The sequence below is a fragment of the Pteropus alecto genome, unplaced genomic scaffold (genome assembly GCF_000325575.1).
Source record: "Pteropus alecto unplaced genomic scaffold, ASM32557v1 scaffold40, whole genome shotgun sequence".
Classification (NCBI taxonomy): domain Eukaryota; kingdom Metazoa; phylum Chordata; class Mammalia; order Chiroptera; family Pteropodidae; genus Pteropus; species Pteropus alecto.
Window position 1 is genome coordinate 11327579 of NW_006431919.1, and position 14972 is coordinate 11342550.

The window sequence follows — 14972 nt, forward strand, 5'->3', positions numbered from 1 at the left end:
ACTCAAATAGACTTTTAAATGGCTGCCGAGTTTTCAGGCTTCTCAGATGTTCATACTTAAATCAGTTTGAACTCGTTAAGTAGAGTCACAATTAGAATTGTAATTTCTTTTCTTTGCATTTTTAACCAATTGTGAAGAAAGCTAATAAAATTGGAAAATGAACATCTGCAATCTTTAATATGATAACTAGGTCTTAGAAGGGTGAAACAATGCTTTATCGACCTCCAGAGGTTATTTTTCTAAGCATAATGCCAACTCTGACATAGCGGCTCTGTACTTTTTATATGATGACCCATAAACCACAAACCAGAAGCTTTCTCTAATGAGTTCTAAAAGCCAGGAGATTTAACTTATCAAAGTCCACTTATAAGAAAGAAAATGACATATTATGACAAAGGTAGTATAACATTCTAAATTTCTCATAGAGATTTATAAAAATCTTATTAACTAAGCAGCTAAAAGTTTAGGATGCTTATTATGATCAATGTAAGGAAATTCTCAGTAATTTACCATTAATTTGTATGTCCATTCGAATGGGTTGGAAACTTGTTAGTAAAACATGATGCTCTATGAAATCCTTTGCAGAGCAAATGCTTGCTCATTTCATCCTTAAATAACCCTCAGTCTCTTAACACTGCCTCCAGGATCTTGTTTTATAAAGCATGGTTTCCCCAGCTTCCCTTCCCCTGCCAGAAAAAGAAATTTGAAGATTTTTAGAAGCTGAAAACAATGTTTTATTTCAGAATGTATTAGTGGTTTTTAGCACTCATGATTCAAATTTCTTCCTAAGCAGTTCTCTGAATCTGTAAACCAGTCTCAATGTCTATTTATGAGAATTAATTTAGAAAAGCCCCTTTGGAATTGTTGTTCTAGAACAGGAGTCAGTAGACTTTTCCTGTAAAGGTCTAGATAGTAAATCATTTGGGCGTTCAGGACCCTCTCTGTCACACTCTCTCAACTCTGCCATTGCAATGCAAGGGGAACCTTAGACAACATGCAGACTTGTATGTGGTTGGTGGATTTGGCCCATGAGCTATTCTGAAGCAATGATTCCCAACTGACGTTTCTGTGTTGGGGAAAGAACATGAGAAGTTCATGGTGGGATATAGTTCAAGAAATTTTCATCTTTTCTATCAAGAGTGAACAAGAAATCTATTTTTTTCTAAAGTAATCATTTGGTGGGACTGTAGTTCATTAAAAATTTCATGACTAATACAAATGAGGGTCAGAAGTCACTTTAAATATAACTATATCATTAACATGTATCATATAGAATAGTGATGTCCAATAGAAATGTCTTATGAGACATGTGATTTCAAATTTTCTAGTAGCCATATTAAAACAGTAAAAAGATAAAGCAAAATTAATTTTAATACTATGCTTTAATTAACTCAACATCTTAAAAATTTTGTCTATGGCCATGCCACCCTGAATAAGCCCAATCCCATCTGAACTCAGAAGCTAAGCAGGGTTGGGGCTGGTTAGTACGTGGGTGGGAGACCACCTAGGAAGACCAGGTGCTGTAGGCATAAAAAATAAAAAATAAGAGATTGTAAGCTGACAAGGTCCTTGCAATCTGTGAGGTCAACCAAAGGTTGCCTCACCTAAAAAATAAATAAATAAAAATTTGATTATACTATGTAATCAATGTTAAAAATTATCTATAGGATATTTTACGTTTTTTTTTTGTACAAGACCTTTGAAATCTGTTGTATGTTTTACATGTACAGCATATTTCAAATTGGACTAGTCACATATCCAGTGCTAATTGGCCACGTGTGGCTGGTGACTACCATATCGGATACTACAGGAAAAGATCAGGTAATACATTACTTATACTCACTGGATTATATTTTGGGAACAAGTATGTAAGACACGGGCAGGTTAATGCTCTCTTTTTCATTCTCTGCAACTGAGCCCAAAACACCTTCATAACACAGCATTTTGGGAAGTCACTGACAGTCAGGAGAGCCAGCATTTAGGGTAAAACCTCTCTGCCAGTCTGTATAGAGACTTCAAGATAAATTCATCCATATAATCATTTTAAATCTTGGGGTTCATTTAAAACAGCTATTTTCTTTTATTTCCCAAGCAGGAGTTGAAAATTCCAGTGCTGGGAAATACCACATAGGTAGAAATGAGAGAATCTAGCTGGGTGAAGACAGTAGAGAATTATAGAGTGATGGGACCATCTGTGGCAGATGGCAAGTATATGTTCTCTCTGAAGTATCCACATTCCAAAAACTAAACACTGTGTCACCAAATAAAACACATCTGCAAGGCCACCACTGGCTGTCCTGACCTATCAGTTTGCCGTCTCTGGCTACACACACTAAGCCTAAAGTTGTATTTACTAATCTAAAAGAATTAACATTATTATATTCGAACAGATCAGTATTTGTCCGATCATTGCCAGTTTGGGGAGGGTCAGGCGATCTATCTCCAGACTCACTTCTCCCACTGCCCTTCTGTCTTGTGGGGTATCCTGCCCACTTTGACCACAGCGTCTGTCACAAATTCCTTTTGCTCACAATTTCTCTACTCTTCTTTACCAACCAGGTAAAAAAAATGCCCCTCTCAGAAGCCTTCCCAATCTCTGTCTAATGTTCAAAGCCATGAAGATCCACAAAGCCAACATTCAAAAAGCTCTGGAAACTAAAAGCTTTTGAACACTTGTGTGGTGATAACATCTTACTGGTCTGAACTCAGTTATCAGCAAATTGTGACTTTGCTAGATGTGAGTCTCTTGTTAGGGCTTGTAAATGTTTACCCTGAGCTATGCAGTGTGAAAGAGCTATGTATGTCTTGCCTCAGTCTATCCCCTACAGTTTCTGGGGAAGTGCTATTTCTGTTGCCTATAGTTGCAGATGAGAAAACCCAGATTTGGAGATGTGTGATCATGTTATTAGAAAGTGGTGAAATTGTATTAAAACTTAGGTAGTTTGACCCCAGAGCCCACAATATTCCTTGATTTCTTTCTTTGCCTACTTTCTATGATGCTGTAGTTACATTTCTAAGATACAAGTTCACTTTCCAACTTCAGTTTTCCTTTCACTCATATCTCTTGCCACACCAGTTACATTGGGTTACTTGAGAGTCTGTGAATAGTCCATCCACTTACCATAGAAAATACTCATTAATCCTCACAATAATATGTATTTGTGCTATTTAACAGATTAGAGAATTGAGGCTCATAGACCTTAAGAAATTTACTCGAATTCACATAGATAATTTGTGGCTGAACTGGGATTCAGACACAGGTCAGCTGATCTAAAATTTCACTCATTTATAGTCTACATTATCTTGTCTTTTATTGAACTAATTTCTACAATTTCATCACTCTAAGAACAACTTATGATTATTCAAAAAATACTATAATTCAATGAAGAAATGTGAACTTAACTGAATATTCTCTGATTCACTCGGGGTATACTTTTAGTCTTTACATAAAGTATTTCCTGTGTGCCTCCATTCATTTCACACTTCATTTTCAAAGCCAGAGTCTTTTTCTGGTTACCCATATTTATCAGCAAAACACAGCCTAAGTCACTAAAATAAAAACTTAATGAAATAAGAGGACAAAGGTTGAATAAAAGAAATTCTTGACAAAAGTCTTTAATTACAAATAGATGCAGGACTGAGAATTTTATTTTTCTTCAAAAGTGATTAATCATAGCAATCACTAGTACACAGTAATACATGTTTGTGTGTCATGTCTTTATGCATTAAAAAAGGACCAGATCAACCCAGCACAAATTTATTTGGTTTGACTGTTGGAATTTTTTTAAAGAACATCGGTGTAGTTACAAAAAGAAAAAAAAAAAAAGACTTTATGAGTACTCTGATTGAATGGAAGTTAAAAAAAAGTAGGCATTTCCTCTTTCCTTGGGTATAAGTTCTGTGGGGATGTCTCCATATCTTCAAATAAATCCCTCCAAGGGAGAAAGACTCCAATGCTTACAACGTGAAACCTCAGTGCCTTCGGGACTCGCTGTCACCCCATGTTGGAAGTTTTCAGTGATCTATGCAGATCACGAAGATTGGGTAATAAAAACCCAACACCAACCAGCTTGGGAAACCTATTACTCACCTCTTCTATTAATAGAGTTAGAGCTTCGATTTCACACTGCAAAAAGCTCAGATTTATTTTGCTTACTTGAATCTCAAAGCTTGAGTGGTCTCTGATTTGGGAAATGTAAATTCTGCTTCCCTTTAAACTAAATAATAGTTCTATTTATAACACTTGTCATAGCCTTCATACTCCTTTTTTGCATATAAAATGCTGCAATACATCTACCTACTCTAATGTTTCCAGTAGGGTTTGTTTAGCACACCGATTTATTAGAAAATAAGAAAAAAAGAACTATGCTCACCTGGGGTTGGGGGGAGGTGTTGGAGAACTATTGCCCATTCCACCCACTTATAAATGAGGGATGAAAATCCACCCTGTTCATTTGTAAATACTTGTGGAGCCTGTCTTTTTGTTGAGCTGTTCCATTTGATAGAGGAGAGGAAACGTGCCGAGGGTTTTGTTTTAAGGCAATTTCATTCCTCAGGATGCCGCCTACCTTTTGTGTATCTATCATTTAGAAAAACAGTGAATAATGGCAGCTTAAGCAGTTAATAGCCAATTCTAGTTCCCATTTTTTTATCTGTGAAAGACAGTTTTTGTGTTTAAATGGTAACATTTAAATGTAAAACTAACCTAACCAGCCATTGGGTGGCACTGTTGCTCCACTGAGTTCTTGGTTAAAGAACATTTTTCTTATACTAAAAAAAAAGAAATGAAGCATGGTTGTGCCTTAAAGAAAGCAGCATTGTTTAAACAGCATAGTTGAATTTTATCTATGTCTTTGATTCTTTCTATCTACCAAATGCCCTTTGACCCGGGAATGACAAGAATGTTGGAACTCAAATGCCAGCATCAACTGTTTGATATTTGCTGCCTAGAGCCTTGTGTTGAGAATGAGTCTCATGTCATATCCAAGTCAGTGGGGGAGAATACTGTGGGTTGATTAACAATGTCTGCTGTGGGTACAGAATATTGGAATGGTGACATACTTGCCATGACTGCTTAAACCTGCATTTTGAACTCTATGTACCGAGCACCTCTGGTAAGAATAAATTCTGCACTGCTATTGGAGCTAGCCAGAGAAAATATAAGTGGAAAATAAAATGTGTTAAAGTAATAGTGGGTTATATGTTGAAAGTGAAAATATTGGAGCATATTTTTCATCCTTGATAATGTGAACATGACCTCTTTTCTTGCCTCACCTAATCTAGCCAGAGTTTTAAAGACAATGAGAAAATGGTGTCATTACCACACGAGGGTTAATAGGTTTTGGCTGCCTGGTGATAGAGGGTGGAGGCCAAAAAAAAAGATGTCTTCATCACAGTATCAAAAACCTCAAAGCCCACACTTGTACTCATCTTAGAGCTTAAAAAAAATGCTGTTTATTTGATTTCAGATCTATTATGGTTTGAATATTTATCATGAAAGAACTATGACTGCCGCAGAGGTATAATTCTGAGTACGTTAAACTTTAACTCCTCCCCAAATCCTACAGTATTCCTTGACACTGAGATGTTTATCGATTGGGCTACCCATGTGTTTTCTGTGATCATAGAAATGATGTACATTTGCACTGTCCACATGTAGCTACTGAGCAGTGGAAATGTGGCTAGTATGATTGAGGAACTGGGTTTTTAATTCTTATGTAAATCTAATTAATTCAAATGTAAATGCAAACAGCCAAATGTAGCTATTAGCTGTTGTGTTGGACAGTGAAATTCTAGCCACTGCAGAAATTACTAATTCTGGGGTTTGAAGAATACACAGCTTATCAAGCCAGATGACCTTCCTACAAGCACAATAATGCCCAGTAAGGATAGTTAAGGATTTTTAAGCATTCAGTATGAGTACAACACTGTTTTAAACATTTTACATATTTAATCTTCTCAACCACACATGAGAAAGAGCATTTATCCCCATTTTACAGATGAGGAAATTTATAACAAAGTGATAGTCCCCAAATGGGACATGTTAGTCCTCTGTGCCAGCTGATAGTTCGGTTTCTTTCCCAGCAAAGATTGTTTAGAAGTGTATCCATTGGTTATTTAGAAAGGCATTGAGTCTGCAGCTGGAAAGGACAGAGAAGGATGGCAGTGGCAGCCTCAGGTCCACTCTGCAAGAAAGAGTCTTCTTTAGGGAGCAGTATAGTGTCCAGAGTGTTCCTGGGAGCCCCATCTTCTTCCCTCCCCGCGAAATAGCTTGTGAAAATATTCTCTCTAACCAGACAGAATTCCTTCCTGCATTGTTTTCTGGTGAGTGCAGTTTCCTCCAACTCATTACATTTATAGCATTGTTCTAACATGCTTTATCGATAAGTGTCCTGGGCAACCGCCTACTGGGCTCTGCGGGGAGCACACAGCCAAGGTTCCGCTGTGGCCAGAGAATGGTAAAGCTCTACTCTAGAGCAAGAAATCAGTGAAGGCATCTGTGGCAGACCGGATATTCTCCTCACAAAGATGTTCATGTTCGAATCCCCAGAACCCATGAACGTGTTACTGTCCATGGCAAAAGGAACTTTGTATATGTGATTAAGTTAAAGATTTAGAGATAGGAAGATTATCCTGGATTATATATCTATGGGCCTGATGTAATCCAAAAGAACCTTGTGAGAAAGAAGCACAGGGTCAGAGAGGGGAAGGCAACGTGATGGTGGAAGAGAGAGATGTGAAGGTGCTCTCCTGATGGCTTCTAAGGTGGAGGAAGGAGCCAAGAGACAGGGAATATAGACAGTGTCAGGACACTGGAAAAGGCAAGGAGACAGATTCTCCCCAGGAGCCTACAGACCCCTTTTGGACTGCACTCCCAGAACTGTGCGGTAACCAATTTGTGTTGTTTTAAGTAATTTGCTGCAGCAGCAATAGGAAACTAGCTTTTTAGAGAGGCAGACTTTTGAAAAGTCTTACAGAATCAATGGGCATTGTCAGATGGAGAAAGGAAGGGTGGTCCAGCAGTGTAACCCACAAATTTAAAGGCATGAAGCTCTAAAAAAGCATTCAGTGCACTGGAACCTTGTGCATCTCAGGTATCCTGCAGTTCAGGTGTGTTTCAGAGAAACAAGATGCACAGCTCCGTTGCCATTCCCAGAACTCTGAGGTTCAGGAAAAGGAGTCTGCTGGTTTCAGTGCTAATCACTAGCTTTATGAGACCAATACCAGGGCCAGGCTCTCCTCTTCTGGACCACACATAGACCTTAGGAGTCTCCTGTGGTTTTGTTCCATGTTTTCTCTTCCCACAGAGATCAAGGGAAAAACCTATAAATATTTGCTACAGGGAAGGATGAAGGATCCAGAGCAAAAGTGGCCATTAAAAATAAAGTAACTTGAAAGAGAGAAGGCTACTTCTGTTACCTTAGACAGAAGTTATTGCTGGCATTATAAAGTGAGTGAGAAGAGAGAAAATGATCGATTTCAGATTGGACAAAGGCTTCTAAAAGAAATCTTTTTGACCCTTACAACGTATCTTATGCTTTTATCACATTTATATATTTTCATAGCAAAATGGTGAAGTGTAAAATTAAGTTTTATTTTTAAGGAAAAGCTCCCCCCACCCCATTTTTGGAAAGTTTTTTTGAAAAGCCAGCTGTCTTGGAGAGAAGCTGGTTGTGCAAATCAGGATGCATAATCCCCAGGTTTTCAGAAGCATTCGAAGGGGCACAAGATATGGGGCCAATACGTCTTGGTGTAGACATCTTGACCTCAGACATCAATGACCGTTGCTCAGACAAGATTATCTCTTATTTGTATTATCTATGTTGGTGATATTATTTACACAAATGGAATGGTGTATTTGGGCCTCGTGAGGGTTGTTCTGGAGCTTTGCTCAGTGTGATTCCACTCTGAGGCTGAGGGAGTAAAGCCCTTTGTCTCAGGATTAGAGGACGATTCGCTTTTACTGCCTGGAATGTACTGTCACAGTTGATCATTTGAACTTTCATGGTATTCAAGTGCTGATGCAGCCATTTAAGATTTTAATAGCAAAAGTATAAAGAATATTTACCTAGTTCATAAAGGACACCCTATGCTTCCTGTCTGCATTTTACAGCACCTCATCACTGTGGAGACTGGATTCACTGATGCACTAAGTTTTATATTATCTCTGACTTGCACCACCGTCAAATGACCACCCTGGCTTTAAAACTTCTTGAAGCAAATCACCCATTGTCACTGATACTAAAATTAAACTTCTTCCCTTAAATCCCAATAAATCCCCCAAATGTTATGCAAATTGAAAAATACCCATGTCAAAAGACTGTCAGATAACACCTCTCATTCCCAAGGACTATTTGTAAGCATACGGAAACATCCAGAAAGAAGTAATAAATTGTTCTAGTACGCTGTTCTGGCAGCCATTAATAAATCAATATGAAGGGGAGTTCTGAAGGGCAAAATGTTGCTGTCGGTGGGTGTCCGATTTAATTTTGTTCTAAATTAATATTTCGAATATGATAAGTGAGCTGGCAGGAACAGATTTCATGATTAATTCTATGGAGTCAAAAATGCTTTGATGGCACTTTAATAGCTGCTCCACTGATCTAAAAGTGCCTGAAATGGGCTCACGTGGGCAAGCTCACAAATTGCATGATAATGTGGATCCCACCCAAGGAGGAGATTTACTTTTTATTTTCAAATCTCTGGCGTACCTGGGGGTAGACGTGTTTCATCATGCAGGCAGAGACATTTTTATAGCATTGTGAGCCATGGCTGAATGATACCTGTGGAATGAGTGAGCAGAAAGTGCCATTAGAACCTACCTGGAAGTCCCGCCTCCCTGAAGTCACATCAGTCAGCTTACAACGGAGTCGAAATGAGAGTTCCTAGGATGAAAAATTCTATTCCAAAAGTACAAGTAAGGTACACACAACCCGAACTCATGAATTAGAAACAAGAACAGAGCTTGAGTGTTTACTTTGGGGTCAACACCGACCTACAATTTAGTTGCTAGCATGATAGGCTGATGGTTTTGTGAATGCGGTGGCTACTATTGAAATTTTGTTTTCGTTAAGTTTATTGAGTGCATCAGGAACATTCAGTTTCAAAATCATAATACAACCCATCATTCTAAATATCTACCTTTGGTCAAGAAATTGGTCAAAAAAATTCAGAAACTTTTTGTCATTCTTGTGTGGTGTACTGTGCTCTCTTCAGTTAAATAGGGCTTAGTCCAGGCTATTTAAATCAAAGTATTAATTGAAACCATACTGCTTTTTAGGCCGTAGGAAACTAATTTTATTATTTATTTTTTAATTTGGATATTTAAAATTAGTTTTTATTTTTATCTAGAGATATGCATATGCTTCAAAATACTTAAATATACATATAATTTTATTAAGTATATGCATATGATTGGTTTAAAAGACATTTCGTATAAAATAACTCCCTTCACTCCATTCCCTCAGTTGTTCCCTACTTTTTAAGGTAACTATTTTCAATCCACTTACTCCATTCTTTTGGTTATTACTTCCATATTTATAAATAGCATGTATACTGCTGTTTTATTTTTATTTTTCATTTTTAACATTATCTATTGACTTTTTTCTTAAAAAGGTCACCATTTTACCTTCTATTTCTCTTCTCTCCTCCAACCCATTTTGCTTACATTTATACACACACATTCACACATACTAACCCCTGCCTTAATTGCGCGCGCACACACACACACACACACGCGCGCGCGCGCGCGCGCGTGCACACACAATTTCTAATTCTCCTGGCCTCCCAATACAGTTATGTCATAATTTTCTTTAGATCAATATTAAGTATTTATATTATTTGACTATGCAAATGCTATTCTCAACTGGGCAAGATGATGATTAATTTTCCTTTCTGGCAAATTTTTGTTTCCTTGAAATTGTTTGTTGCTATTTAATGCTATTTATTTGCTTATGAACTTATCTCAAATTCAACTGCAAATTCTTCCCCCAGTTGTATAAGTTTTTTCTTGATAAGGAAGAAAGCATCAGATAATCTACCTGTCTTACTGTAAAAGCAACTTACCCTGGATCCTTTGTGTTGCCATCTAGACTGGTTGTTCTCTAGGCGTCTATTCAGCTGTTGTCTTGGGTACTTCATTCATGACTTTTTTTCTCTTTTTGAGTTAGACCTTCTGCTTTGTATATTCCTTGCCTTCCTCTTTCTTGAATCATCCCTTCTTGGAGAAGTCCATTTTCTAGTGGGTTTCAGAGAATGATCTCATGAGGAGTGCTTTTTTCTTTTCAAGATATAGCATATTTGCAGAAATCATTCTTTTATCTTACACTTATTTTAGTTCATTCAGGTTCTGAATTATAGTTAGGAATTTTTTTCCCTCTCAGAATTGTAAAGGTCTTCTTGCTTTGTCTGTGGAAAACTCAGATGCCATTCTGATTCTTTTATCAGAAGTCTCTTCATTCTCTTCATAAGGAAGTTTGGAGCATCTTCTCTCAGTTCTTGGTGTCAAAAATTTCCTGATGATATTATAGTGAATGTCTGTTGCTGTCTGTGCCAGTATATCATTATCCATTATGCTGGCCACTCAGTGGACCTTCACAATCTGAAAACTTAAGTCCTTTAGTTCTGTGAAAATTTCTTGAGATTTTTTATTCTTTTCTTGTCCTTTCTCTCTTCTCTTTTTTGAAGAACTCCAGGTATACTAATAATGAATCTCTTGCCGTAGTTTTTAAATTTTCTTTTCTATGCTGTTTTCCCATTTCTTTGTCTTTTTTTTCTACTTACACTTCTGTCAAGTCTGATACTTCTGCTCATAGTAATTTTCAAGAACTTGTTCTTATTTTATTAGTATTCCTTTTCTATAGCAGTTTGTTATTGTTTCATCTAGCAAATATATTCACTTAATTATCTGTTTTTAATTTTTTCAGTTCCCCTGTATGATTCCATATATTGCTGATGGGAGTACAAAACGATATGGCTGATTTGGAAGATGGTTTAGTAGTTTCTTATAAAATTAAACATAATCTTTACCATATGATCCAGGAATCACTCTTCTTGGTATTTACCCAAATGCTGAAAACTTATGTCCACACAAAAGCTTGTACATGGATGTTTATAGTAGCTTTATTTATAATTGCTAAAACTTGGAAGCAACTAAGATGCCCTTCAGTAGGTCAATGGATAAGCTGTGGTACATTCAGACAATGGAATATTATTCAGTGCTTAAAAGAAATGAGCTATCAAGCCATGAAAAGACATGGAGGAAACTCACATCTATTTTACTAAGTTAAAGAAGCCAGTTTGAAAGTCGACCTACTGTATGATTTCAACTGTATGACCTTCTAGAAAAGGCGAAACTATGGAGACAGTGAAAAGATCAGTGGTTGTCAGTGGTTGAAGGATGAGGAGGGATGAGTAGGTAGAGCACAGAGAATTTTTAGGGCAGCAGAAATGCTCTGTGTGATACCATAGTAATGGATACGTGTCATATACGTGTGTTTAAACCCATAGGACATATACCACAAAGAGTGAACCTCAGTGAAACTATGGGCTTTGGGTGATTATGATGTGTCCATGTAGGATCATCAGTTGTAACACATGCCTTACTCTGGTGGGGAATGTTGATAATAGGGGAGGCTGTGCATGTGTGGGGGCAGGGGGTACATGGGACATCTTTTTTTCTTCCTGTCAATTTTACTGTGAACCTAAATCTGCTCGAAAAATAAAGTCTTCATTTAAAACATTTTAATTAACAGTCTGAAGAAATAAAATGATGCTGGTTTAATTCCTGTGGCTACAGGATTAATAACAAATGACTAGTGTATCTATCACAGGGACATTTTTAATAATAACCAAAAAACAGCTGTTTCTATAAATATCTTTATTCTTTGATACTATCTACGTATCTATATCTATATATAGATATAGTTATCTATATATCATATTATATAAGATACTAATATATATTGTATTACATGTATATGTTAAATGTACTTTATATATATTATAGTACTTGTATAATATTGTATTATATATATATGTGTGTGTATGTGTGTGTGTGTGTGTGTATTAGCATACTACCAAGGAATAAAGAGGCAGAGTAATCACACAAATGTTTCTCATTAAGACAGTAGGTTAATTAACAATCTAGAGTTAAACACAACTTTTTGCTATGAGTTATTTTGATATGCAGTATCCCAAAGTAATACCAACTCAAGCCGAAAACACATTTGACCTATTCAATATATTTTCAGTTTACTCAAATTTTCTTAAGTAATAATCTGCTGCATACTCTTTTTCTGAGTTTTTTTTTAATCCAGTAGATATATCAAAGTTCTTAAAACATGATACTATAACGTGTACATCACATGTAATGAAAAGCATTGTTCGATTTCATAGGATAATCTTATAATTCATATCTAGTTATTTATACCACAGATGGACAGATGGCTTGGTAGTGTAATATATGAGAAAATAAGCTGCCTGCAGATATTAAAAATGGCTCTTTTTCACAGAGATTCATTTCACTTAACCACAAAAGAAAGCCTATTAATTAGACTTTTGAATCCCATTAAGAAAAACAAATACCAATACTTAACTGCTCAAATATGACATGATGGAAAATTGCTAACATAATTAGATTTTTAATAGTGTTAATGACTCTTGTATCTTATTAATAAGAATTAAAACTAATGTAATATTATATGAAGAAAAATTGCCACTATATGCTCTTCTGCAGGGAAATGTAGCACGATTATGTCTATTTCCACATGAAGGGGTTTTAATTTTTATTCCCTTGTGGTTGTAATATAACTCACATGTTCCTTGGCTTAATATATTATCCCTGGCGTTATATGACAGAAGGTCCTACAAGTACACCATTTAGGTCTGCAGTCTCATTAGATATCCCAAGTCAAGCATGATGTTGACTAGATGTAAAACTATCCATATTCAAGTTTAATATGTCTTTCCCTGCCCTCTTTCTCTACCTTTTTATAGATTATCACTCCTTCAATGCCTGGCTTCCACCCTTTTCAATTTCCCCATTTATTAGGCAAATTATATTCACTGTTTATGCTGCACAATTTGTCATTTTTGTCACAGTGTCTCCCTCTTTAGTTGTTCCATGGACATAAAGAGCATGTTTCATTGTCGTGAGTATGTCTCATCAATTAGTTGATAAACCAATATTCATTTAGCATCTTCTTTATATGAATCATGTTGAAGACACTGGGTGTCACAACAGACATTGTTAAAGAACAACATGCATGATCTTTGTACTTAGGGAATTTATTTGCTCAAATTGTATAAATGTTTTAGAAAGTTTTCTTTCTTAGACTCTTGAAAGTGCAATATTCATATTTCTATGAATCCCTTTAGCTAGTTTAATTCACCATGCTAGCTGCCATAAAGACAAATAGATGTTGATTTCCAAACCAGGCACAAAGCTGAACATTTAAGAAAATAGCCAGTATTTGAGATAAATGGCTTGCCAGCCAATTCATAAACTCAACAAATACATAGATTATAAAATATTCAATAGAATGACTTATGATTTAACTAAGATAGTATTTTCTCCCTCCCCCCTCCCTCTCCCTCCCTTCTACCGTCCATCTGTCCACCCATCCTTCTGTCCATTCCTCTGTCTCTGTCTTTGTCTCTGTCTCTGTCTCTCTCCTGGCATTTCACTTTAATGTGATTTTGTCAGCATGTAGACCTCCACTACTCAAAGTAGTCCATGGACCAGCAGCATCAACATTATGGAAGCTTCCTGGAAATGTAAAATCCTGAGTGCCATCCCAGAGATTCTGCATCATGATCTACAATTTAATGAAAACCCCCAGTTATTCCTGTACATGGTAACGTACAGGAATTTGAGACACAGTGGACTTTGTTTGCTTTGGATAAGATAGAACAATTTCTTGCACTAAGGGCTGGTGATGGTGATCCTGCTCAGGCCACATCGAGTGCAATATTTATCTGAGAGCTATAATTTAGGCAGTGTTGTTAGAAATTGAAGTTATTTAAGAATGAAGTCATTAACATATTAAAAATCGATACTATGTACACTGGTTCTCAATCTTGGCTGCACATCTAAGATTTCCTGGGAGGCTTTTAAAAATACCAATACTGGGTCCCTCCTCCAGAGATTCTGATTCAATTTTTCTGAGTGAGTTTCCTAGGCATCAGGATTAAAAAAAAATTTTTTTAGATGATTTTTGTGTGCAGCCAGGGTTGAGAACCACTGATAAAATATGAGAAATGGTTGCAGAACCTTGGGTTAATCAGTTTGAAGAAGAGAAAACTTATGTGGATGATCATAGGACAGATTAATTTTGTGTAGCTCCAAGAAACAGGGTTGGACTAAGGATAGACAGTTAATGATTAAAGACCAATATAAGAAGAATTTTGGTAATTTGAGCTGTGTGAAACAAAAACGAGCATCTTTGTGGGCATACAGTGAGTCCACATAAAGACTGTGTATCCAAAAGACTCTCAGGATCACTATAGAACACTTATGCATTTAGCACTGGGCTTTGGGTCAATAGAAAACTGGATTGTCAATGGGATTTGGGTCAATGGAAAACTGGAGTGCATTTTAATAGAGTAATAAATATGTTTAATGAATACTTTCTGTCTGAGCATTTTACATGAATGACTACATTTCATTCTTACCACAACTCTAAGGACAGATTCTTTGAAACTGAGGCTTCAATAGTTAAATTATTTGAGATTACAAGTTAGTTAGTAGCAGGACAGGCTTCAAACAGAGATTTATCAGACCTCAAATCCTGTGTTCTTAACCTCATACAGATTCTACCATGATGTTCACTGATACTCAATTCTATGACTCTTAAATGGGCCATGTAACAATCACTATGCTATTTACTCGACAATCAAATTTAATGGCCAGGGTGGCTTATCTAAGCAAACTGCCATAACATTAAGAAATATATAAATATATTTTTATATAT

The 14972-nt window shown here is 36.4% G+C and overlaps 1 pseudogene; it reads left to right on the plus strand.

Moving 5' to 3' along the window:
- The first annotated feature begins 1410 nt into the window (after positions 1-1410).
- On the plus strand, positions 1411-1529 carry LOC112475252 (annotated as a pseudogene).
- Positions 1530-14972: the final 13443 nt, after the last annotated feature.